General features: G+C 27.8%; 1 protein-coding gene across 3 annotated transcripts in view; it reads left to right on the plus strand.

Annotated features, from left to right (window-relative positions):
- LOC122530169 (V-type proton ATPase 116 kDa subunit a1) overlaps positions 1-6,000 on the plus strand; it is a 49,571-nt gene that overhangs the window by 7,435 nt on the left and 36,136 nt on the right. The window lies entirely within an intron of this gene.

Here is a 6,000-nt window from a genome sequence, read left to right on the forward strand (position 1 = left end):
GTTATTGCAATGAGTTTTTTTGATTTTGTGTTCATGTGTCAGCTTAGTATGACCGGTTCTTAGGCATGTGATAATTATTCCTTTGGTCTTTTACATTCTGGTTTCTCTTAACATTGTACATTTTCACATTGCGTTTATCATAAATTTATACGTGTAATACATTTGTAACCTACTTTGCTTTATCTTGTACGCATATTTATCTTAACTATGCTATTCGTTTGTTTACTTACATTTTATTTATTTTATTTCGTGTGTGTTTTTAATTACGACTGTCACAAATTGACTGCTGAAACGCTGGTTTAACAATAAAAACGTACTGTCACACGATAATGTCCGTACTATTGATCGTTCGTGTGTCTTCTGGGTGTGAAACTGTTCTGAAAGTTCGAACGTTCGAACGTTCTGCTCGCATTGCAGCTATTTCAATCAAGGAGCTTGATGTCGCAATAATATAATTTATGCCGTAGGATGTTTAATGACGCTGTGACATTGAAGCGTTGATACTCAGTTTTAGATCGTTAATGAACTTAAGTGCGAACGCTGACTAAGCGTTGTTCTAACTTCCTCCATTTTCATTTCTGAAGCGCATCGCGTTGAAATGCTTTAAAATTCATGTAACGTGCTCCGACTCGTTTGCATGCTAATTAGCAAAAAAAAAAAAAAAAAAAATAGCAACGTATCATCCTTGGAAAATGATTATTTCACCACGAAATTGTTATTTAAAGCTGTTATCTTGCAATTACCATTGCTGCATTGGATATCTCGGTGCCTAAAAATAGACGACGTTGTAAAATAGTGGAAGACGGTTTCCTGAATAAACTGATTCTATCGACTATAGATTTATAGAGTTGCTGATAATTCTGGTATCAGTTTATTTGACGGATAACTCAATATTTGTGCTCCGTGCTTTCCGTTCTTTGTATAGGATTCTACGATAATGAAAGAAGAGAAGATACTTGATATATATCTGCTAAAAGAGCTCTATCATTCCGCGAAGTTTGGAAATTTTGAAAATCCCCAGGGAATTTAGAGAGTCAAGCATTTAGAAAAAGTGAGAGATAGTTGAGAAATGGTATAAACCAATCAAATTTCGTTGGCAGTAGATAAGTATAAAACATATAGTATGTACAGCATATATTTAGTATAAAATGGTATAAAATATATAAAATATATAAAATAAATCAATGTATAAAATATATAAAATATATAAAATATATAATGGTATAAAATATATAAAACATATGGATGGTATGTACAGCATATATTTAGTATAAAATGGTACAAAATATATTTGAACGTGCATTAAATGAAAAATAATTCAATAAAATTTCAGTTTTTCAACAAAGACTCACGCATGCGTGAGAAATGAATCCCCCGAAGGAAATTAATTAGTATAAATGACGAGTTTACCATTGACCCGGTCTTTTCAAACACGCGTGTACCGCAAATTTCCTGTAGAAATTTATGTCCCTTAAAATACCAGTTTACTGGTTTGTTTCCTTTCTGCCCAACCTAAGCAAGCAATGAGTCAGAAACCAGATACGATGGAAAGTCGGCTTAATGGCTGGGGAACAGTGATGATTGGTTTACATGGTGGGATTTTAGGAGTCGTAGATGGTGCAGCGTGATTATTCATTTGTCTGCTGTTGCGTACACATCGGCGAGATCATCTGCCCGTGGGAAATGACGTCAGAACTCGCTAATGGAAAGAACATGCGCCAATGAAACTGTTACATTTTACGTTCGACACTGCTACGATCAAGGCATTGACAAAAATTGTCATTTCTGTCGATTCGAGGTTTACATCATCGAATTTCAGATTTTCATTTTTCTATTAAGGTATACTATTTTACTATAAGGTGCTATTTTTTTTATTAAATCATTAGGACAGAAATCTCTCTTGCGTAGTCTTCGTTGGAAATCTCATCTTCTGAAAATAAAATTTCACAATTGAGTAACTGACTAATATTATATATATTATATTATATATATACTAATATTATAATATTATATTATATATATACTAATATTATAATATTATATATATTATAAATTAGAATTATATTATATATATTATATTGTATTATATAATATTATAAATTATAATTATATTATATTACATAATATTATAAATAATAATTATATTATAAAGCATTAACATAAATTAAAATTATATTATATATATTATATTATATTATATTATAAATTGTAATTATATTATATTACATAATATTATAAATAATAATTATATTATAAAATATTAACATATATATAAATTAAAATTATATTATATTACATAATATTATAAATATTAATTATATTATAAAGCATTAACATATATGTATATAATAATTATATTATATTACATAATATTATAAATAATAATTATATTTTGATTATATTATAATATACATATATATATTAATGCTTTATTCTAAAAGGAAGCTAACAGAAAAATATTAAACAAAGAAATAAGTATTAGAAAGTTGTTCAAATGTGAACGACTACGCCATTAAAGTTCTCCGCTTTCGTCACCGAAAGGAAATCCTTAACGAGTGGATACGTCTTCGTGGATATATACGAGCACATCTAACTAACTTCGACCAAAGGAATTCAATTGCCTTTTTTATCGAGAGGCACTCCCTTTTCTACCCTGTTTGGATAACGCGTGTGCGAATTTTTTATTATTATTTTCTAAACTTGGTTAGTTTAATCGCGTTGTTCGTTTGGCATCAATTTGTTACTCAAAATTATTTATTCTGTTTAGAAATAATTTTGAACAATTTCGCGTCAGAAAGAGCATTTTTTGTTATTCACATATTCACTAGAACCGGAGGAATCATACTCATTACAAACTCAATACAATACTAAAGTGGAAATACTAAATATTGTATTATTCGTTTGATCGATAACTCACTTTAGCGAGGTAATTGGAGTACTAACAGAAACAGAAATTCTTCAGAAATTATTTCAGGGATTTCAAATCAGACTTTCCATTATTTAATCACACTTTTTATCATTAACAAGTAGAATAAGATCACGCTCAGTTTTATGAGATCTATGTTGCGAATTTATTAGTCGTGTTATCGCTGACTTGTACTACTGATTCGAGAGAAAAAGAGATTAATATTATATTAATATATAGTGGGATTAACGATTATATTCGTCGAGTGTCGTCATTACGTGTTGAATTAGGCTACAAATTTGTCGATATCTGTAATTTTAATTTGAGGGCATATTAATTGATATTGCACAGTGATATGTTCGTTTTGTTGATGAAAATTACAGGAAAATACATTCCTTCTTTCCAGTTGCATCTTGCATCTTGTTTCGATATGTACAACGGTGTTCTTGTATCGATTTTTCGCTGTGGTTGCTTCATCGGGAAGTACACACGTGCAATATTCAGTTAAAAGTAAAAGTTCGATGCCCCGCAGCACGGTTTTCTTCTTTCTTTTCTTTCTCTCGTGACCGTGAACGTTTATGAACTTCCGTTCGATCCTGCATTCGCAATGAGACAATGTTCGTGATAGAGAGATCACACGATGTTCACTGTAAATGCGAATAATTTAGTATAAAATGTTACAGCATATAAGAACTAGATATAAAGATGTAATTTCGCTACATGTTTTTATACTTGTTTCAAACTTCATCGATATTGTCGCAATAATCATATTTCAATTAATCTATAAAAATCTTAGCAATTAAACTGCTAAGATTTTTATAGATTTATGAGAAATTCAAAGATAAGTGAAAAACATGTTCAAAGCGAATTTTATTATTTAATAAATGATTATTACTTACTAAAATTATTATTTAATAAAATAATTAAATAATAATTTAATTTTATTATTTAACAAATGAGCTAATCTTGTGTTATTATATTAATAAAAATATTAAATTACATAGGAATCTATAATCAAAAACTTCAAACGATCTCATATGGTACGTGTAAAGTTGAAACACGTGTTTCACAGGTGTTTCAACGTTCGTAAGCTCTAATTCAAATTCTAATGCAATGATTCTTACTACAGACGTTTAATCGTCACATTATTTATCTTGTGAACTAACTAATTTTTTCCCTCGACACATTCCGTGCGAGATCGATAATACTGTATTTTTGAAATTGTTTCTCATTAAATTAATAATTTCAATATTAAACAACGACGATTAAATTAAATTAAATATTATTGACACTAAAATGTTCAAAATGGCCAATTTGTAATTTTTATAATTTATAATTTATAATTTTAAATTTTAAATTTTAAATTTATAATTTATCATTTATAATTTATAACTTATAATTTTAAATTTTAAATTTTAAATTTATAATTTATAATTTATAATTTATAACTTATAATTTTAAATTTATAAATTATAATTTATAATTTTTAGAGTTTCACAAATTTTTACAGATTTGAATGATTTCTGCAAAGTATACGAAACAAAAACTTATGCTCTCTATTGTGTTGTATAGTTTTTCCTATGTCTTCCACTCTAATTTCTCTGATACAACTTTTATATTTTAGACTGGATGATAGATTCAGTTTCTAGCGTCCATTATCAAACATCAAACAATGACCATTCTGAAGCAAAATAAATTGAGCAAAAGAAAAAAAAAAAAAAAAGGAAGAAATTAGAAAAATTTTTGTTACTGAGAATGGAACTATAAAAATCGTCCAGCATTGAGCGTGTATTAATGAAACATTGATGACAGAATCGTTTCAAGGTTCCAGTCGCATTTCGCTGGCATAGGTATCTTAAAAGGCGAATGAGAGCGGCATCTAAGGAAGATAAGGGAGATCTTTGTGCGAATGTTAGATTATACGCATCGTGCAGGCATAGTTTATTTATTTCACAATCGTTTGCCTCTTGTCTTGTGAGACATGCACGATAAATCTGTCGACGCGAACAGAGGTTTGTACAGAACTACTATACTTAAATAGTAGGCTCGCGATTTCGAAAAGCTGTTTCTACTTGACGTCTCAATCCTTGGAAAGCTGTCTGTCGATCTGTTGACCGATTTCCTTTGACACTGATTGCGTTAATTCGTAATGTTGACCTTTTGTATGGTACAAATTGTACAAATTGTCACGTGTGTACCGATTATTATTAATATTATTAATATTTATATTTCATTTATAATGTTTATAATATTTGTATTTATATTTATTATTATTATTAATATTATTAAGTTATTAAACCGGTCATTAGATTCCTTGAAGATTATATATTTAAATTATGCTGTTCCGTTCGTAAACTTCGTGGCACAAATTTTTTTTTTCTTGACGTAAATTTTCCTAGTTTTCCAAAGGAAACTTTATTTTAGTTCTCCCTATGAACATTTTTTTTCATGGCTAGATCCACTATGACCTTAGAGATTAATGTTTTTCCTTTACATTTACTATACGATTTTTTTTTCATCGTTTCATTAAATTTTATACTAAATTCATTAAATTTAAATACTAAAATTGGACGAAATTTTAGTATTTGTTGAATTTTCGTTGTTTAACGAAAAATTTCAATTATTAAGATCACTGTGGATTTAGGTTACGAAAAAAATTATCAATGTTTTCAGAAATGTTTAAATTTTGACAATTTTCAAGAACGAAAGTATTCTTACACGAGGTAAAAATATTTAAAAAAAAAAAAGAAAAATTGAGTTCAGGACAGTTAAAGTAGTTTAAAACGAGATCATTGTCATACTTTATTATATGAGTTATATGACTTGAGTTATAATATCAACAGTATTTCATCGTTGGTGTTATACAATAAAGTATACTTCGCGATAAATCTTCCTGTGAGTATCTTGAAACGAAAAGTTTTATTAAAGAACGATGATAAAATCTATTAAATAATTTTAAAATATAAAATATCTAATTTTAAGTTGAAAGAATGAAATAAAAAGAAAGAATTTTAGAATATAAAATATCTAATTTTAAGTTGAAAGAATGAAATAAAAAGAAAGAATTTTAGAATATAAAATATCTAATTTTAAGT

The sequence above is a fragment of the Frieseomelitta varia genome, unplaced genomic scaffold, assembly GCF_011392965.1.
Source record: "Frieseomelitta varia isolate USP_RPSP 00005682 unplaced genomic scaffold, Fvar_1.2 scaffold_331, whole genome shotgun sequence".
In the NCBI taxonomy this organism is placed as follows: domain Eukaryota; kingdom Metazoa; phylum Arthropoda; class Insecta; order Hymenoptera; family Apidae; genus Frieseomelitta; species Frieseomelitta varia.